The sequence below is a fragment of the Aedes aegypti genome, chromosome 2 (assembly GCF_002204515.2).
Source record: "Aedes aegypti strain LVP_AGWG chromosome 2, AaegL5.0 Primary Assembly, whole genome shotgun sequence".
NCBI lineage: Eukaryota > Metazoa > Arthropoda > Insecta > Diptera > Culicidae > Aedes > Aedes aegypti.
Window position 1 is genome coordinate 368,107,737 of NC_035108.1, and position 22,311 is coordinate 368,130,047.

General features: G+C 35.1%; 1 long non-coding RNA gene across 1 annotated transcript; it reads right to left on the reverse strand.

Annotated features, from left to right (window-relative positions):
* Nucleotides 1-304: 304 nt before the first annotated feature.
* Nucleotides 305-21,010, reverse strand: LOC110676906. The gene is made up of 3 exons (XR_002500818.1): nt 20,865-21,010; nt 20,008-20,080; nt 305-726 (listed from the first exon to the last, which is right to left on the reverse strand). It is a non-coding gene; the product is annotated as an uncharacterized LOC110676906 (long non-coding RNA).
* Nucleotides 21,011-22,311: the final 1,301 nt, after the last annotated feature.

Below are 22,311 nucleotides of genomic sequence, written 5' to 3' on the forward strand. Positions count from 1 at the left end.
AACATATTCCGGAAACAACTTGTTAATAAAAAGTGGACATAGAAGGAATGAATGACCACCAGGAGGAATTTGCTTTGAAAGTACGAACATGTCCCACAATATTATTTAACTAATTTCCATGAGATTTGTACAAGTGTGGCTTCAGGACTTTCAATATTCTTTGATAATACTTATATTCTGTATAGTAAATCGAAAAGTGTTTTGGAAAATTTCGCTACAAATCGGTTAGAAATTAATCAAGTAATTTATGAAATAATAAGTTTTCTTGAAAAAATATAGTTTAGGCAATGCTGGAATCATTGAATCAAAATGAAAGAGAGCATTTATTACTGGAATAAAACAATATGGTCGATTTTGTTACATATTCTTAGCCATTCATCTGAAGAAAAGATAGCCATGCCGAAATTCCTTGAAAAATTAGCCTTATTTTTCCGTTACGTTTTGTCTGAGAAATTCCTTTAGTAATTTAGTCCATATTTTCAATCATTTTTTTTGGGCATTATACGAGATGAAGTTAATGTATAGTGAATTCTCGATACGACTACCTCTCCACCTCGACGTTTCGTCAGCTTTGTTGTAGATCACGATCATCGCAAGAGACAGTACACGATTTGCGATCCCATCCTTCAGAAATCAGGACTGGCACAGTAGCAGGCAGGTACCGAAACACTTCCATCGCGCCAGGAAGCGACAATGATCATCACCAGACTCTTCGAGCAGGATATCCTTCAAAATCATGACAAAATGGAACGTAGTCAATATGCTGCTTTATGCTGAAACAGAAATATTTGGATTATTCAGAAAACACGAATTTTGAGAATGAAACTTCCAGGATATTGACGCTTTTTTCACCACGGTGTTTTTTGCAACGGAGATGTCCAAAATTGCGCTTATCGCGTAGAACAAGAAGTTAGTTCTAACAGTAACCAATCGTTAATAGCAAGAGTTATGAACATTGATTCCAAAAGTTATGCTCTATCGTAAGTCGCTTTTTATAATGTTAATATTTATAATCAACAAAAATTCTGGAGGGGAGGGTGGTCTTGATGATTCTGGAGCCAATGGTGTTCCTGCGCCACAGTTTGATATGTAGGTAGTTGCCTTTGTTATGTAAATTGTAAACCCCTGTTAGGTGAATTATATTTCTATGGATTCTTGTGGTAAAATTACAGCTTTATTTGCTTTAATTTGCTACGCCACACACACAGTCATAAAGATAATGATTACTGTTGAACCAATACATAGCCGATGCAATAAATAAAGTGCCTCCTCTCCGTCGATGTGGGGTATTTAGAGGTGCGGTCTAACATCAAATTATTATTGTGAAAACTTTAGTATAAAAGTGATCGTTGTGCAATGCCAACTTCGGCGAGCTGAAAATTTCACGAAGTTGCCGCAGATGACGTCACGTTTGGCAAGCAGCGAACACAATTTTTGGTGGGTATGTCGTCACCATCAGCTGATCGTTTGTTTACATCTTTCTCGTGATATAAGCAAACATAAACTATGAACTGAACTTGTTCTACAGAACATTGCCTCCCCGTGTCACCTCAACCACTCAAGAGAGGTTTTAAAATGTGAGTAAAAGTGAGCATAAAATTTCGTGAATGTTTAGCTTAAATTTTACTCCTAGGAAAAAAACTTCGAAATCGCCTCATTTTCGCATCGCAGAAGAGTTTCTGTAAAGCTTGCCCGAAACCTTTGGTTTAAATCAATTTTTTGATGTTAAACTCAGGTTAAGAATAAATTGAGTACTGATTGAGGGTTGTGTAAATATTACAGTTAAAAATGTTTAGTACAAAAAATTAGAAAAATGTCTTTAACTCACCAACGCGAAAAATGCGAAATATTATAAGAATGTAAGACTGGAAAACAAGGTTTGACTCCCACTAAATACAAAACATATTGATTTTTCCGCACAGTATTGATGATTTTCAATTGTTTAATATAGCTGTGAGGAATTTTTTTCAAAAAAGTCCTTTTGACATTAAGTTTTACATATATAAAAACAGTATGTCTTATGGGGCATGTTTAATGTTTAATATTGCATTAAATCAATGTTTCCTACTAAATAAAATCAAAATAAGCCATTTTGGATATTCAAAATGGTTTCTGAAAATTATTACTATTATTGTTACAGTCCAATAAGACAAGAACTAAATTAATTTCGTTAAATTACTTGTTAACTATAAGTCAACGTGTAAGCTCTTCAAAGAATATAAGATTACGATTTTAATGACACTTTGATTTAAAATTTTGGTCGACCCAATGCGGAGGAAATTTGATTTGATTTTTCAGTCACAATGTCACAACTTTAAGTTGAAATTTAGTTTACAAAATTCAAAAAATGTTTTTGGAAAAATACATATGAAGTAAGAATAACGCTTTATCTTTCGAATGCGGCTTAGGGAGTTCCAATTGGACGTGTAATCAAAGAGATATGGACAGAACACTTTTGAATGTTTTTGAGGGGGTGAACCCAAACTTTTGCCCGGGAGAGTATTTTTAAAAACTCAAGACTTTTGAATTAGATAAATCGTTGTGATATGCAGTCGACTCTCCCCAACTCTATATCTTAAGTCGGAAAAAATCCCTTCGGTTCCTTTAAATTCCCATACATCATGCTCTCCATCACAAATCGATATTTATAAAACTAGATGTCACGAGTGAGACAAATTTCCCTCAATAACTCGGTATCTATCTTAAAATCCTTTTTGTACAAGGAAACATGGATTACTTCTTGTTAGGAACTGAATAAAAGCTTGCAAGTTTTAATGAATGTTTAAAAAAATAATACATAAAAATAAAAATATTTATTTTTAGTAAAAAAAATGGATTCCTCGAACGTTCTTTTTAAGTTTTCAAATATTATTTTTCAAAATGCTATCAACAAAATAATATTGCTTTTCTACAAAAGTGATCATAAAAGTATTGGAAATACAGAAAACTGCTTCTTTGATTTTAGTTTTTCGTTTTTGTGTTAGAATGTTTTATAATTCGATAAACATATAAGTCAATGGTACCTTGAATATCGAGTTATGAAAAAGCGATTGAAAAATCAAAACAATTAAAATTGTAATCGACACAGATCTTGTTTTACAAATTGCATTTTAATAACAGGATAGAAAAACGCGTGCCAAAAATTCATGATTTCAGTTAGATTCACGATAACGAAGATCTGCTGCGCGCAACAGTTTGATTTTGAAAACTGCTCTGCGAGCAAAAGATTAAACAATAAATGTTTACGTACTGAATATAATAAAAGACATTTTGAGTATACTACTCTGAGAAAATCGTACAAATCGGTTAAATATTTTTGGTGATATGTGAATATTATGATATGATGTTTTTTTGAAGTTTTTAAGATCTTTATTTGGCCAGCTGAACTGAAGAAATTCACGTGGCTTATGGCTACGCGTCGTTTCCCGGAATCGGAAGATCTCCAGATGACCAATATCGACACATATTCTGAAACTAGAAGAGTTTTTTTTTTTGAGAACTTGTGAAAAATGGAGCAAAAATATAGAGAAACAAGAAAGGTATCGCAATTTTAATATATTTTTGGGGTAAAAAATGAAACTGTAAAACACACATTGTTCGCTCTCGCATCGCAGTTGGCGTCATTGTTGGCTGCTTCAATTACGGTCGAGCAACGCAGCGCAGAAAAGTAGTCCATTCACTATTGTTCGCCTTTGATCGCATAGCAGCAAACAGCCGAGAGCAACAGTAGGCATGGTAATGCTATCTACAGCGCGCTGCTTCTCTTGTGTTATAGGGTAACTGGGGGCAAAACGCGCCCTCTAAGGAAGGAAGCATTTAATCTATGAAGAACATTATTATAAGCTCTAACATTGTTTCTATCAAATAGCAGAAACAGCCGATCATTTTCTTTCTTCTGGAGTTAATAAATCATTTTTTATAAAATGCTTGCTTATCTACATTTTTATTTTTTTCGGGGTAAAACGCGCCACCTGAGCTCGGCGTTAGCCGCACACGCGTGCGCATGCGTAATCATGGCGTTTGATCAGATGTTATTGTTCAGCTATTGTATACACGCTGATTCGAAAAATGTGCATTTGAGAGGTTCAAATTGGCATGTAATAAACGACAGCGCAGCATTACGTTTGCAGATATTTGAATTCGCGACAACGAAGGTAATTACCACAGTTGACCCTATGCGTGAAGCTCCGATTTTTTAACATGGCAAAGTATAGGAAGTCAATTTTCAAATGCTTCTAAAAAAATTCAAAACACAATTTAATTTAGGTCTGTGAAGTGTACGAGGTTTGACTTTTGATAAGCTATGAAATCAGCAGCATATTGAAAAAAAAAATATAAAACTCAAAATATTATGCCTATAATGTAGCCAATCAAGATATACTGAAAAGAATTTAAATAACTTTGGTAGTTAATTTTATAATAGCATTTGAAATTTCACTTCTTATACCTTGTTGGGTAAAATTGTCGACGCTTCACGCATCGAGCAAACTTTGCCGAGATGGCAGCACCGTACCTTCGTACCATCGAATTCAAACGGCTATTTTGGTGTTATGAAATAGGAGTGGCCGTTTTGCCCCACGAGTTGATTAAAGTTCAAGTCCTTCAATACGTTTTTTAAGGATAAATTCAACACTGTTTTTGCATGGAACACAAACTATGGGAGTGCACAAGTCGACTCTCGGTAATAGTTTCAAAAGTTTTGTTGTTTATCGACCTGAAAAATGACTTAAAATCACACAAAATTACAACGAAAACAGCGAAGAACTGTTTCACGATTTTCGGTGGGAAAACACCTAAAAATTTATATGGAGAAGCATTTTAATACAATTTTTATTATCTCGGGTGAAAAACAGCGTCCCAAAGTATGTCGGTTGTTCAAATCAAGGGTGTTGCATTTTACTCCAACGGCGCATTTTACACCCAGTTTCCCTATTCATATCTCAACCGTACTGCTTGCACCTATATAAGGCGCAAGAGAATCAATGTATTTTTAGTGTGCTTATCATATCCCTCACCGAGCAGGAGCACTGCCTCTCGGTGGGTAGCACACACTTAAATCAGAATGCCGATCTCAGCTGTGCCAATCTCGATTAAAGTTTGTTTGCTGACATCTCAGCAAAAGTGACGTTTGATGTCAGCGGCACCCACAGGTGCTGCTATAAACAAACTTGATTTTTTGCTGGTATATCAGCTAAAACTCACTAGCTGACCGCACGGCTGTGCGGATCTCGGCAAAAGAATGAAAAATAGCCGAGCTCAACTGAGTGTGCAATAAATAGTAAATCAGTTAGCCAGTATTTGATCGTGTTTCTTTCTCGTCACCCGGAGTCCTATCGGAACATTTAAACACAACGTAGGGCCGTCGCATCCTAGACGAAATGCACATAAATAAATAAAAACCAGTTATATTTTATAACATGAATTAATTTTGAATGATATTGAAAGAAACTACTGAAACATATAATTTCTGTCTTGATCTCCTGTCCATTAGGTTCGGACGAAGAGATTTTCTGCAATATGCTATCGTGACCTATGTTTCAAAATACATTCAACATTCATTGTTTTTGATGATCATTCTATACACTTTGGAATAGATTTAAGAGACATAATATTCATAACAACATTGTTAAAGGGGATGTTTTCATCATGTTTTCTTCTTCTTCTTAGCATTAACGTCCTCACTGGGACAGAGCCTGCTTCTCAGCTTAGTGTTCTTACGAGCACTTCCACGGTTATTAACTGAGAGCTTTCTTTGCCAAAGTAGCCATTTTCACATTCGTATATCGTGTGGCAGTACACTCTATGCCCAGGAAAGTCAAGGAAATTTCCATTACGAAAAGATCCTGAATCCGGGAATTGAAACCAGACACCTTCAGCATGGCTTTGCTTTGTAGCCGCGAACTCTAACCACTCGGCCAAGGAAGGCCCCATCATATATTAAGCCATTATTGATAGACGTCGTAAAAGGAAAGTTCAGCTCAAATAACCCATATCCATGTATTTTTGTGTGAAACGAAAGTGATCATATTTAGTAGAAATGGATAACAAGATGACATGAACCCAATCATTTTTTAGTTTCGAATTCATCGGCTTAGGTGTCCGGTTCTTAGGGATCTCTACAATGATTTCCCCCCCTTTTTTTTTTTATTTAATAGTTATTTATGCAACTTATATTGAACATTTTTTCAGCACGTATATATAAGCCTACTATTTCCAACAACAAAAACCATACTTAAAAGTGATACTTTTCATCACTGTTTCTGAAACATGGTTTATTTTATGGGGCGCTAATGGGTTAATGCTACCGCTTCGTTGCCGCTCGAGAATGAGCAGAAAATGATAGTAATTGAAAAAGGAGATTATCCTTCCGGGTGGCGTTGATCGACTGTTATGCAATTATTTTGACAACTTTAGCTGCCCGCTGGGCTCCGTTGCTGGAGAGTTCGCTGCCGAGATTGGAAAGCACGAGGCGCACGTCTCCTATCCCAAGTAAAGTTCTCTGGTGAGTGCCGGCTTCCGGTTTCCCGGGCGAAGGCTGATTTAATATTCATGAAGTAATTGTCTGGTCCGTCACGTCCTTCGGTTATTCTCCGGTATTTTTCCCAGTGTTTTTTGTATTCGTTCTATTTGGATGCCCTTCATGAATATTTTATTTCGCAACGTTCCAGATTGGTTGTAACCAGCCACAATGGAAACCATGTTGCAGCTGTTTTTATTCAATTCCGGGAGAAAATCAATCCCATTGCATCAGCTCAGCATCCGTACTGAGGACGAATGCTAGGAAAATGTTTTTCCCGTCCTCTTTGGCTGCCCCATCGAATCAAAGATTCCACAGTCAATTTATAAAATGCCAATAAAACTCGATGACACTGAACGGGATTCTTATACCACACTTGACAATAAAACTATCGTCTCCCTGTGCAGTCTAGCTAGCTACCTTCTATCATTGCGGAGGAAAAGCCAAAGATGTGCACATATTGATAGCAGGGTCCTTGTTGTGAGTGATGCGTGTTTGCATTGCATTTCTTTTGCCCCACTTCTACTTATCTCCTTGACATTCATCCTATTGCACATCGGGATCAGGACATAGAAGTGCCGTATTGAGCATTGGTACAAAACAAACCGGATCGATGGCAAAGGCTATGCAAGCAGCAATCATGCAGGAGTGGGAAAATGAGATTTTTATTGCATCTACATAGAGCTGGAGTGGATGCCGCCAACCGGTGCGACTCTACCGGGACGCAAAAGTCTGGCGCATTTTCATTGCTATTTGAAGAATGTTTTTCTTTTTGTTCGGAAAACGAAAGGAGTGCACTCGATGTTCGAGCAATTTTTTATGATAGAATTGATCTTTCAAAATGGATATAGGTAGTTGAATGAAGAATGAACGCTTAAAGGCTCCCCTGAATCAACGCGATTTTTTAAGGCGACAGCGACAAATAATCGCCACGATTTCGCTGATGTTTCGCTGCATGCTCAGTTTGATGAGCGTGTCTAAACCACAGCAACGCGATTTCGCAACAATTTTCGTCGCATCAGTCTAGATGGTTCTTTATAAGGGTGTTTAAAGCGACTCAGCAACGAAATCACGTTGATTTTTTGTCACTGTCGCTGAAATCGCGTTGATATGGGGGACCCTTAATGCGTTCAGGAAGGATAATGCAAGGGTGATAATTGGACCCTAAAGCCCTGTCTCAATGTCAGTACCAAATGTTTAAGTTGAGGCCAGAAACACATATTCACTCAATTTGTATACGTTTGTCTTTGAATCAAGGTCAAAAAAAAAATAAAATTTAGGGTTTTTACACCCCTTAGTTCAAACTCAAATGTTGGGTGTATTATGTTTTCCGTGACCCTTCCGAAATGTCAAATAAAAAAAACCTCAGTGTAGAATAGTTAAACCCTGGCGGTGATTTTGTCGACTAAGTGAACGTCAAACATAATCAAAAGTCAAGGTTCAAATGTGGACCCAATTTTAATAATAAAGTTTTAAAATGATAAAGCCGTTATTTGAGCGGAAAAATTTTACAAAGCAGTAGTAAGAACACGCTCTATTGTGTTATTCAATATAAACATCGAGGCATGTCCGAGGGGCCCAGATAGCCGTAGCGGTAAACGCGCAGCTATTCAGCATGACCATGCTGAGGGTCGTGGGTTCGAATCCTGCTGGTCGAGGATCTTTTCGTAAAGGAAACTTTCTCGATTCCCACGGCATAGAGTATCTTCGTACCTGCCTCACGATATACGCATGCAAAAATGGTCATTGGCTTAGTAAGCTCACAGTTAATAACTGTGGAAGTGCTCATAAGAACACTAAGCTGAGAAGCAGGCTCTGTCCCAGTTGGGACGTAACGCCAGAAAGAAGAAGAAGAAAACTTTGCCGAAAACACTACAGCTCTTGGACGCGAAATAAAAAAGTTTACATCCGCAGCGCCACCTATGCGGTGAAATTTCCAACTAACCTTTATCTTCAAAATAAAGAACAAATAAATCCAAAACAAGTCTTTTCAAACACCAGCCCGATAAAATGTACCCCTAAAGCGCTAGAGATTTTGTCTGGCTAATTTATGCTCCTGGCCCAGTGTGCAATGGTTGCTACTCCGTGATTGATCGGAACTGGTAAGAATTGCACTACGATCCAAATGAATAAGGGATGGGAGTATCCGCTTACTCTCGAAGTGCAATTTTAGCAGATCTAATATTATTGATCAATAACGGCGCCGGCCAAGTCCTTACAGTCAGTTGGGATGGGGAAGGAATGTTAGTGTGTAATGATTGTTGCTTCTAGATACCGATAATACCTCTGCATCTCCACAATCACCACGGGAAGGGTGTTTATTAGTGAAGGAGGAAAAGATCTGGGAGTCACCTTTGGTCGGTGATGCGATCCATGGACAAGGGGGAAATATACGACTTATATTTAAAGCTAGTTTTGTATTTTTGTCTCGAGAAGTTTTTGGTAGAAGCTTTAAAAAATACGTCAACATGTATAATGTCGAACAATTCAAAAGACGTTTTTATTGATGACGAAAACTGAAAATTACATGTATGTATTTTAAATTATATGAAACAGGAATAATGCCGACAATTGAAGTGACGAACCATACATAGTTTGTTTGAAAATTACATATGAGTATTACTGTGCATTTTGTCTCGATATGTTAGAAGTTTTAAAAAATACGTCAACATTCACAATGTCGAACGATTCAAAAGATAATTTTTAATAATGTCAAAAAGAGATAAATATATGTATATTGAAATTGTATAAGAAAAAAGCATAATGTCGACACGTGTAGTGACGAACCATACAAAGTTTGTTTTAATATTATATAAAAGTTACGCTTCCAAGAAAAAATGTGTCATCATAAGCATGAAACGAACTCACCAGTTGGTAATCCATTCTCGACTGAACACAAAACTGACACTGACAGCAAAACTTCTTGGCGTCCCGAAAACAAACCGTCTTGCTTGGGCCTTCTCAAATTCCTACCCAGCAAAACGCTCCAAAACAGGAAAAAAAAAATCGGCGACGAAATTACGCGCGAAACTGTGAGCAAAACCTATCTGCCGACGCAAAACCGAACCGTCCTGCTTGGGCTTCACGAAGCACTCTGGTCGAGGATCTTTTCGTATAGGAAATTTTCTCGATTCCCAGGGCATAGAGTATCTTCGTACCTGCCACACGATATACACATGCAAAAATAGTCAATCGGCAAAGAAAGCTCTCAGTTAATAACTGTGGAAGTGCTCATAAGAACTCTAAGCTGAGAAGCAGGCTTTGTCCCAGTTGGGACGTAACGCCAGAAAAAGTAGAAGAAGCATGTACTATTTTCCAAAGAAAAGCACATTTTTCTTGTGTATTCCAAACAGAGATATCATTGCGCGATATCTTAGCCACTTTCGTCATTCAAAGGAAAACGCCCAGGGGCTTTTGGTCTTCTGTTTACTATCGTGGGGCTTGTCAGATGATTATGGTGATATCTGCGCTGTCGAGGTATAATGAATTGTCGGGCACTACTGGTTTGCCTCTACATTTCCCCGGATACCAGGACGAAGCAGAAGAAGTTCTTCACGTCGCTGATATTCTACGAGTATCAAAAGAAGACCATGCCAATTATGACAAGTAAGTTCCATATCGATTTGAGCAAAGAAGAAAACATGGAGTTCGCGGACTTCATGAAGAAGTACCTCAACCTCAAACTGGCTTTCGATTCCACTAAAGCAACCAATCTTAGTAGATCATGCGGGACCTAACGTTCACCCGGAATATTTGTTTGTAGAGCAAGAGTTACCGCTCATGCTTCTTCTTCCATTAACCAGTTCTATTGGCGTTGAAGTGTTAACCGAACCAACCAACAAACAAACCAAACGGCCCTTTTCAGGGCCATGGTGACCATTCAGTGGAAAAGAGTTTTTTAGAATTAGTTGGTCCAAATTAACAAGCATAATGTAAAAATAAATTAAATTAAAGAAATTAAAAATAATTTCTCCAATATAATCGCCTAAGATGCTGAATACATGTGAAATAGTTATTTCATATTAACTTCAAATAATTACACACAGTGTCCATAATTCCAACGATTCATCAGCAATTCCTCAAGGTATTTTTTGGAATCTTTTGAATCCTGTCATAAATTTCCTTTAAAACACAATCAATTGCTTCATGAATTGCTTCAATAATTCTAGTAAAGAACTTTCTGGGTAGTTTAGACGGATTCCTTCAATAATTCATCTAAAATTCCAGTTCAATTAATTCTTTACATACCTATACTTAGTTATTCCTCCATATACTTTTAGAAATTGTTCCTGATAACTCTCTTGGAATTCATGAATAATTCCATAAACTCCTTCAAGGGTATTTTTGATCCCTTTTCCTGACATTTTCTTTAGAAACCCTCAACGAAACGCAACTTTAGAAAAAAAAAAATAAACGTTTTTATCTAATGTTCCTTCCGATGTTTTTACAGAATTTATATTCAACTTATTATTATATAATCTGTTTTAGCAATTCCATCAGAAACTCATAAGATTGTCAAAGGATTCCTATATCAATTATTACATGAAGTTTTCAAATATTCTCAGTAATTTAACAAATAATATCTCCAAGCATTGCCTCATGTGGGGAATCCTCAAAAAATGCTCTTAGGATTCTTCAAAGTAATTTATCTCAAATAGTTTTTGGATAGTATTCTAGCAATTACTTCAGCAATTACTTTTAAGCTTCTTCAGACAAGTGGAAAAAGAAAGGAAGGCCTGCTCTATTTTTTTGTATTCTCGGCAGCTTTCTATTAATTTTATACCACATCAACACATCGTAGTCCTGGACAAACAAAATTGTCAAAAAATCAAATCTGTGGATTCATCATCACGCCACTTCATGACATAGGGGGAGATCCCCCAGTGCCGGACAGCACCCAATACCGGACAAAGTCGAAAAATTGAGAAATCATGGTCCAATCAAGATGGTGTATAAGAAGAAAAGAAAGCTATTATGGAGACTAATGTTAACGTAGAAAAACACATCCTTGAAATATGCATGCCTTTTTAAAAAAGTAGAAAAGTTTGAAAATCTTAAAAAATTTGACGTATCGCCTTAATTTTGAGCCTATTTAGTAAATATTTTGATTATGAAAAAATACTTTGGATCACGCAAGCATGATCGAACATAATCCTAATTTGATAGTATGACTGTATTTTGTACCAAAATTGAACTAAATATAGACAAATTACAATTTTGGTTAAGCGACTCCTGTCCCCCAGTTTCGGACAGCTTGATTTGTTATATGATGTCTTTGTAATTATTGCACCAGTGTCTCAAAATACATTAATTTTTCATGTATTCCGTCGATCATGGTATCAAACATGCAATAAAATGAAGAAGAATGAACATTCAGAACAACATTGTAAAATGTGCTATTTTTTCATCATATATGAAAGAGGTTTTTGATGGACATCTTGCAAACCAAGAAAATCTCAAATTGTTCTTGTAAATGTTGCAAATGCATTGAATTAACAATTTTATACTATTTCTATAGTAAACACATTCGATGATGTTCAAATTTACAGAATACGAGGCATTTCCAGATCGTGTCCGGTATTGGGTGCCACCTTTCAAGATCGATCAATTTGGTACTAAAATATATCATCAAAATGCAATGTCAAAATTCATATTTATATTTTCAAATTTATTTTTGTACACTTTAAAAATGATAATATTTATCATAAATGGGTAACACGAGCACAAAAAACCAATATTTTTAGAATTATGAATTTAGTGGCTTAAGTGTCCGGTACTGGGGGATCTCCCCCTACCAACACCACTCAATTTTTAATTGATAAACGATTCAAGATGGTTCGGATTAGCGTTGAGCAATTTTCAATCGATGCTCCTTAAATCGATGTTTTCATTCCTATTAATCGTTTTTGTGAATTGATGTAGATAGCACTACAAATCGAGTGTTTTAAGATTCTTTTTAGATTCTTCTATGATTTTTTGTTCGGTTTCAATATAATGGAATCTGAGGAACTGAGGAACTTAGTTTATCGATCCTACGTGTTTTGTAGACAAATTCTACACGTTCCACTCTGAACCATCTCGATTTTCACTTTTATATTGTTTTATTTTCGGAATTACAAAACGACGTAAGTAAGATTTTCAATTTTCGCAACCTAACCAATACTGTGTAGATACAAATTGACTTATTTATTTATCATTCATATCTTCGACTTGGTCGTACAGATTGTAAAATATAATATTACGATATCACATTTTTGAAAACAGCTTTCGACACATCAAAATCAAACAACACACTAACATTATTGAATGCTCTTACGCCAGCGGAAAATGGATTGTTTTGACCATAACTGGTTCTGTGGACTAGAATGGCGAGGAAAGGTGCATTGCGAAGACTTTGTGGTGCAACAAAGAAAGGTACCACAGAAAGAAGCATTGAACAATCCAGGTTTCCGGTAATGATGTCAAAATTGAAAACTTGTTGCGATTTTGCTCTTCTTTCCGAGAGAGTCTCTAAGTTAATTAGTTGGCATCGATCAGGGTTCGCTTGCTGAAACACAAAATATCAATACTTTTATGACGGGCATACTTTATATTAGCCGTAAACTTATGTTTGCAGATGAATACAGTAATACCTCGATATAACGTAACTTGATTTTTATTTTCATTACGTTATATCAAGGTTACGTTATATCGAAGCAAAATATTTTTTTTTTTCTGAATTTCGTACATCATGTATTGTTCGGTGAGAGAATGGGTCTAACACTGATATTATTGAACTAGTAGGCACAGTTTATCTCACATATGTTTTTAACTTATTTTTCCGTATATATTTTTCTTTTTGTTTTATTTTTTACTTTTACCTTTTTATTGCAGTAATCCCTAATGAAATGTATTCAGGAAAAAACTTTTAAGGAATCCTCGGAGAAACTATAAAAGAAATTCATAGATGAGATCTTTCAGAAATCTTTAAAAATGTTAATGTTGAGCAAACCATGAACATTTCTAGCAAGCAGTTATGGAATTTCAAGAATTTTGTTATGAAGAACTCGTGGTAAAACTCCCAAAGCAAATCTTTTTGTAATTTATGGACAAAATTTATGAATGAATGACCCAAGAATTCTTTTAAAAAATGTTTTTTAAAGAAATCATGAAGAAATCACTAGAAAACTATCAAAATCAAGAACTATCTTCGAGTAATTTTTCAAGCAAAAGTTCCTGAACGAATACGTTGTGGAATTTTCGGTAGTATTTTAGGAGAAATTTCTGGGGGATCTCAGGAGGAGGATGCTCAGTTTTTGAAATCCCTGAATATATTTTTGTAATAAAAACTATGCATAGAAAAATTTCTAGACTTATCGTCTTCAAGAATTACTTGAAGAACCAAACGAAAAAGAATCATTGGAATCTTTCGAAATTCGTGATGAAATCAATGAAATTCAATGAAAGATTTCATTTCACATAGAATCCTTGAAGAACCTAAAGTAGAATATAGAATGGTTTCTGCATAAATATTTGTAAAAATTTCTGCAGAAAATCATAATTAAATTGGTGGAGAAATGCCAAGAAAATTGTTCTTCAGGTTTTTGGACGAATACATGTACGGTTTTTTAAATAATTTGTAGAGCATTATAACTGGATTGTTCTTTAAACGGGCCGCTGGAAGAATTCATGAAAAAATAATTTTGTGGAGCAATCGACTGTAAATTTTAATTGTGGAATTTACGGCTAAGCAGTCTTGGAATGATTAAAACGAGTTTTGTTTCAACCCAACGTTTCGACACGGGGATCACAAACCATTCGAAACGTTGGGTTGAAACAAAACTCGTTTGAATCATTCCAAGACTGCTTAGCCGTAAATTCCACAAATGAAAAAATAATTTATAAATTTCTAGACTGCGGAAAAATATAAGGTATCATATGTGGAATTGTTTGAGGAATTCATAGTTGAATCCACTTTGTATCCTGGAGAAATTACACATGAATATCAGGAAGGTTAACTTGTGGGATTTCTGGAATATCCATGTCGGAATTATTTTAGGAATAGGTTATAAGTTTTATACATGAATACCAGTAGAGTTTAAGATAAGCCCATGGAGCAATTATTAGCGGAATATCTGGAGGCATCCTCAGAATCCGTCGAGAAATTTCGATATAGATTTATGGGTTGTATGACATTTGCCAGAAAACCATTTGCCAGAAAGCCGTTTGCCAGAATCAATTTGCCAGGATGGATCATTTGCCAGAAAACCATTTGCCAGAATGGACCATTCCCCAGAAAGTCATTCCCCAGAAATACCATTTCCCAGAAAAAATATTACTACATTACTTTGCTTTGTGTAGCAATATTTAGGTATGTAAAATCTTTCGAATCATTATGATTTTCAGCGTATAATTATATGCAAAATAATTGTGACGTAAGTTTTTAAGCTTTTTGTTTGATAAAATGTTTTAAACTAATAATGATATTATAAACTTATTATATAGATAGCTGTAGGGGTAAACATGCAGCTATTCAGCAAGCTGACGGACGTGAGTTCGAATTCCACCGGGCGAAGATTTTATTGGATTGAAAATTTTCTCGATTTCCCAGGGCATAAAGCATATTCATATCGGCAATACGTTATACACATGCAAAAATGATCAATTGGCAATAAAAGTTCTCAGTTAATAACTGTGGAGGTGCTCGTAAGAACACAAAGCTGAGATTTGGCTCTGTCCCAGTTGGGATGTAACACAAGATAAGAAGAAGAAGGTGTAATAGATTTCCGAGGTTTTCATAGTTTCTGAGAAATAACTGTTTTTTTTTTATGTTAAAATAGTCATCAATTTTATACAAGCTATTAGGGGTCGTCCATTAACCATGTGATCATTTATGGGAGGATGGAAGGGGGCCTGGCCAATGACCACGATACAAACAATTCTTTTTAAATTTTTGTATGGACGAAAGACCCCGTGGAGGTAAAAAATCCGAAAGAATTGACCACGTTGTTAATGGACAACCCCTTATAGGCATCTGTATTTTCAACATTCTATTAATGATTTTCCCTTCTTTGAAGATTAGGCTGTTCTTTAGGTCTTTATAATTGTACTGTGTGTTTCTGCCTGCAGTTAACAGAAGGAATGGAAGTAATGTAAACAAGGTTATGTCATCTCAAAATTAAATAATTACAGCTAAAAAAAATCAATATAGGACTGCTGTCAATAAAAATGTCTGTAAAAAGGATTTATGTAAAAAAATGCAAATATCGGGAAATGGACAATCAATATATGTCCTCAAATAAAAAAAAACTAAATTGAAAGTGATTCAATAATGGAATATTTACCATGACCTTCATCTAATTTCTCATTGAAGATTACTCGAGTGATTCCGAAAACATTAATCTTCATAACCGACTTGTTTCGTAGAGCAAGCGACAGAATATGAGAAACCAATATATGTGTGTTTTTTTGGTTTCCACCATTAATCATGGCCACGTAGCAGTCCTGCTAAGAATATCAAAATATCTCCGGTTCCAGATAGCTAAAACTAGCAATCAGGGTAAACACTGAAGATTGAAGAGTTTTCCGGCAGCCTTTCGCAAATGTTGTAAAACTACTTTAAAACAATAAATAATGCGGTTTAAATTATTATTAAGAGTAAAACAGTTTAACATTCTTTTCAAGGACTGAATAATGTATTTAAATATATGACCGAAAGAACATTGGGTAGTCATTTGAGTTATATTGTTCCAATGATTATTGGCGCTAAACTGATCATATTTCAAACATAATTTTCCCTTCTTTCACTCAAAGGCTGTTCTTTTTAGTTGTTTTGCAATAATTTTCCGCAAAGACACACTATTCATATTTCAGAAATTATTCAACTAAACTAATTTGTGTCAAACGTTTCAGCTTTTTTGTTCTCAGACTTGCTATGTAAGTAGTGAAAATTACATAAAATTGTATGCGAAGGATTTTAACAACATAGACTAAATAACAGGGATCGATCAGTTGCGTTGTTTTATACTTGTTATAATATTACAAAGATATAAACATTATTTGGAGAAATATCTACGATGCGAGTGAAGTACTGTAGAAGTGACGCTAAATTTTAATTAATTTTGCTCTGCAGCTGTGCAGTGCTAGTAGTCCAATCCTCTTGATGTAAATAATGTGAAAGTTGACTACACAATGTTTCATGCTATAAATGCGAATAATATTAGTATATTCAAGATACAAAAATGACAAATATCGAAAATTTCTGTAGGCTTGAGGTGAAGATGCATCGAAGCCAAACCTCAAATTTTCAAGAGCGTAAACCTCGAGAACCAGCCAGCAGTTTGAGCTGAAAACTTAATCGATTGGTCACACGCTGGTGGTGACCAATCGATTAAATTTTCAGCTGGAATGGCTGTTTGGGTTTCTAGATTTGGGCTCTTGAAAATTTGAGGTTTGGCTTCGGTGCATCTTCACAAACATGTCGATCAATTGATATCAAGGTTGAAAACGAATTACAAAAAATGATTCTGGGGAATGGTTTTCTGCCAAATGGTCCATTCTGGGGAATGGCTTTCTGGCGAATGGTACATTCTGGGGAATGGTTTTCTGGCAAAAATCATTCTGGCAAATTGATTCTGGCAAATGGTTTTCTGGCAAATGTCATACAATCGATTTATGACTATATTCAGTGATGGTAAACGCTTAAATTGCTTTGATTTAGTATTGGTTGGTGTTTGAATCTTGAAAATCGTAAAATTTTGGTGACTTTTTTTCGCACAATCAGGCATATTTCCTTTAATTAAAGATAATTTGTGGATTTTAGGAAATTTACAGTCTTTCCGCGAGATAACATATAGTTCGAACTGTTGCCTCACTATGGGGTTGATAATTTCCAAGAATTTATGCAAAAACTAATATATCTCAAAGCATTTTTGTAATAAGCTTAGGAACGCCTTCACATGAAAAAAATTATGGCATTTTATTTTTAAATTGTTCCATGCAATGGAAGTTTGACCAAAAATTACAATGTTTATGTCTAAAAATACCATATAGCCCTTAATTTTTGTTCATTATTGACTCCTGAGTACCTTAAAAAAGCATAAGGGTATTTTTGGTTTACTGGGGACAAAAAAATGAATCACAAATCTACACACACTTCTGATGTTTTTTATTTAACCTTTCCTAGCCAAACTAACTCAGCTACAAGTAATCTGTTAAATCACAGGATAAAAGGATACTGTACATCTGAAACGAAGTATAAATAATAATTGTTTATGTTACTCTGATGGTTCTTTTTCTTGAAGTTTGTGAATTAAAGCTCCATCAGCTTTATTCGCTTGGTAGACGCTGCACCCTTTTGCAGGCGGAAGTATTTGCTCTTATCCAGAGAGAACAATAAGTACTTTAAAAGCACGCAATAGGCTCAATTGAATTCAGTCAATGCTGTAAACCTTGTAAGCGTGCCTCTTTAGTCTGTAAAATGTTTGTATCCACTTACTTATAATAGGGAGCAGGATCCTATTCTTGATACTTTCGATTCACTTCGGTAGTGGGGTTTTTTGAAAACTACTGAGCCACAATATGCGTCATATGGAAGTGCTTCCTATTGCAAAGTTTGAGATGATTCGGTCGAGAAAACCCATGCCAAAGTGAACCATGGAAGTGCCCAAGTAGGTCTGCACCCTACATAAAAACTTTGTAATAATTACACGTCACTTTCGTTTTTTTTTTGTTTTCAATGTCAAACATTTGTAATCTTGAAATCTTCACTAAGCGATTTGTCATGAATAGCACTATTGCATATTACAACAACCATGAGTTGATAATACGCTCAAGTGCGGTGGCGTAAATAACAATCCACACAATCACGAGTGCCATCCAGCGAATCCTATCAAATTTCAAACAACTGAAGCGAATGATCTATCCTCTCGAAAAAGTTTACACAATTGTTCGGTGAAAATGAGTTTCTGCTTTTGCCACCAGTCCCCCGGTCACGCATTGTGGCCTGCTTTATTCCATTCCAGAGCAGACCCAGAGTGCCAAACAACTCGAAACTCAAGCTGTTTCGGTAACTGTACTCGAAATAAATTTTCACTGGGTTGACGTTTAATTTCTAGAGCAAACAGTTGGACTGATTTCCATTTGAATGGGAGAAAGATTTCGAGAACAAAATATCACAAGTTTCTGGAAATGATTTAAATTTCTGCTTTTAAATAAGTGTTTAGAGATTAAGTGTCATCTATGTCGTTGATTAAAAATCGTTATGTATAGCTCACATTGATCTCTATAATCGTGATTGTACCTAAATTGAACTTTTAAAGTAGTAATCCAGAGGCAAACACTACCCCCACGCATAAATCTGCCCTATTTCCAGGATCAAACGAACCGAAAATTGTTCTCCATTTACCGCAAAGGCTTCAACTTCTTTTATGCACCCCTTTTTACAGCTCAACTATGAGGTGCTCTTCCGGATAAAAATCCACACTTTCATTTCCCTTTTCATCGAGGCTGGTGACGACAACGCATTTGGGGCGACAACGACGGTAATCCAAACTTCATATTCATACCCTGGCCATAATTCACAGCAAATGGTTTTTATCATTAAGCATAGTATAAGGGCTGACTGGCTAGATGAGGACTCCTGGATGGGGGAGGGTCATTCGCCAAAAATATTTATTCATTGTTCATTGCTCCTTGGCATAGCCGGTGTATCCCTGGGGAAATGATAACGGAGGTTTAGAGATCTAGGGGAGTTGTACGTTGACCACTTTAATAGAGTTGGAGATTGGTGAGGGTTGAAAAGTGTTCACATTTAGAAGACTTGAATCAAAGGGAAGTTTATCAAATCATTTTAAACGAAAAATTATATATTGTTCCTTTTATGCTTCTACTAGATAACTCGAAATTTAGATTTTAAGAGTTCAATTTGCCGAAAGATAAATCTAAATTAAATCTGCCAGATATTCACAGATCATAAGCAAGTGATTCACAGTAAATAAGTTAACGAATACTTTTCAATAATATTATCTGTGATTATCCATCACCTTGTGAAACGGTCAAACTTTCAATGCTGATATGTTCATTATACTATACTAAGCACAGAATTTTTAGAATTATTCTAGAGCGTGTGCAATAATACAAATATAAATGTCAGAAATGATTAAAAAACCGATACCAATGAAAATATTTTCGAAAGATTTTGTTTTTTTTCTGAATGTGTCATCTATTTTTATTCAATTCCTTTATTAGTATCATTCAAATCATGACATTAATTTTGTTTCCGACGGGAAACCAAAAAATTCGGAGCAGCAGATTGGTTTACAGCAACGCTCAACTGCAATTTGTTTATTTTGAATAATTCCAATAGTTCTTCTTAATGAAAAATTTACTACTTACAAAAAAGTGGTTTCTTTCCCACAACTTCCAGAATTCCAGATGCCAATACTATTTAGGTTTCAGATGTTACAGTTACTATTTAGAAGTTATTATTTTCTCATTTTACCTCTACTTACTATTTCGATTGGAACTATCGGGAATGGTAATTTGGTTCCTGATCGGTTTTTAGGTCACCGGAATTCTTTGCAGCTAGGGAGATAGTGAGTAACACAATAACACAATTAAATTGAACCTACAGTTGTGTTCAGAATAATAGTAGTGAAAGCCGATTTTCATACAAAATGCTCAACTTTGGCATGCTGTAACTTTGTTTCCATATGAGCAATCGGCATGAAATTTTGGCAATGAACTACAAATATGCTCAATTTCATTATCACAAAATTTGAAAATTTTCACACTACCGGCTAAAAAGTTAAGCACCAGGTGAAATCGCTCAAAATAATAGTAGTTTTAATAATTTAAACATCTGCTGTATTTTGAGTTTTGGAATTTTTCTTTACTCATCGTTTCAACCATTTCCACCCAAGCTTTAAATGTATAAACAATACAATTTTTTACAAAATTGTTGCTGAACAAAAAATTACAAAAGAAAAACTACTATTATTTTGAGCGATTTCACCTGGTGCTTAACTTTTTAGCCGGTAGTGTGAAAATTTTCAAATTTTGTGATAATGAAATTGAGCATATTTGTAGTTCACTGCCAAAATTTCATGCCGATTGTTCATATGGAAACAAAGTTACAGCATGCCAAAGTTGAGCATTTTGTATGAAAAACGGCTTTCACTACTATTATTCTGAACACAACTGTACGTTCCACTAATGGACCTATGCACGGGTTCATTATTTGACGTTTTAGCGTTGCTGTGTTATTTATGGCACCATAGCAACCAGTGAATTCGGAACCGCTCAAACGTCAAATCAGTGATCTCGTGCATCGGTCCATACAACTTCTTCTACTTTCAGGGTGACTAACATATTTTATATACTGGATTCACAAATTTTCTGGCTTTCCAGTGTTATTGGCACCGCACTAGTCAACTTAATTTTAGCACCAAATGAATCATTATCCTCGAACTACAGATCTTTTTACAATGGCGAAATGTTTACCTATCAACTACCGAAAGTTATTTATTTTTCTATGCGCATACAGTATTGGACAAAACATTTGCAACTTTTTCGATTTTCCATACAAAATGACCAACTTTGGTAAGCTAGATTGCTGTTATTTATGGACCGATTCGAATGAAATTTTCACATAACATCAGATATAACTTGAATTTTAACATATATTTTTGAATGATTTTTCCAATCACGTGATTATAAGTAATAACGGTTTGACTAAAGTGTAATTTTTGACAAAAAATTCAAAACAATTTATCTCAAAATGTGATAGCCTTACACAAAAACTGTCTTCAGCAAAGTTATTCATCTCGTTAAAATCTACAACTTTGCTGAAGAATCCATGAAGCTATTCCTTCAATATGCTTAGTTATGCCATTTATAAAAAATCGTCAAAAAATTCACTTTAGTCAAACCGTTACTGCTTTTAAACTTGTGATTGGAAAAATCATTCAAAAATATATGTTAAAATTCAAGTTATGTCTGATGTTCTGCCAAAATTTCATTCAAATCGGTCCATAAATAACTGAGATATAGCTTACCAGAGTTGGTCATTTTGTATAGAAAATCGAAAAAGTTGCAAATGTTTTGTTCAATACTGTAGATTCTCTTAATCTAGTACTACGACGCGAACTGTCATGTTGGGCTATGCTCGCGACTAGAGCTGTTCACAGTCTAGGCCTATTCAAGCCGCGTCGCAACAAATTTCTTGTATCTAGGTGTTCTATGTTATTAGACAACACTATCATCCTAATTTGGTAAAACAAATTTAAGATTTAATTAACGTTTTGTTAACAACATATTACATTTCATTTGCCGTAGCAGAGAAAAAAAAACACGTTTTCAATTTACTTAACCTAACTTAACCTAAATATATACCGCATTAATCGTGGCAATAGAAGATTGTTACGATTTTTGCCTGAAATTATTGATTATTTTATTTGACATTTGTTCCAATGTTTCAACATTGGATATTCTATGTAACTCATTGGTACTATACCAGGAAGGAAGCTTCAGAAGCAATTTCAAAATTTTATTTTGAATCCTCTGCAGAGCTTTCTTCCTAGTATAATAACAACTAGGCCCAAAAATTTGTTTGAACATCAACAGCTTGTTTTTATGACAATGTTTTGATTTTCTGTTAATAAGTGGATAAAGACATTTTACATATTTGTTACATTTGGCTTGAATGCCCTCAATGTGATTTTTGAAAGTAAAATTCTTATCTAGCATGAGCCCTATATACTTAACTTCATCTGACCAATTTATTGGAACCCCTCTCATCGTGACAACATGTCTAA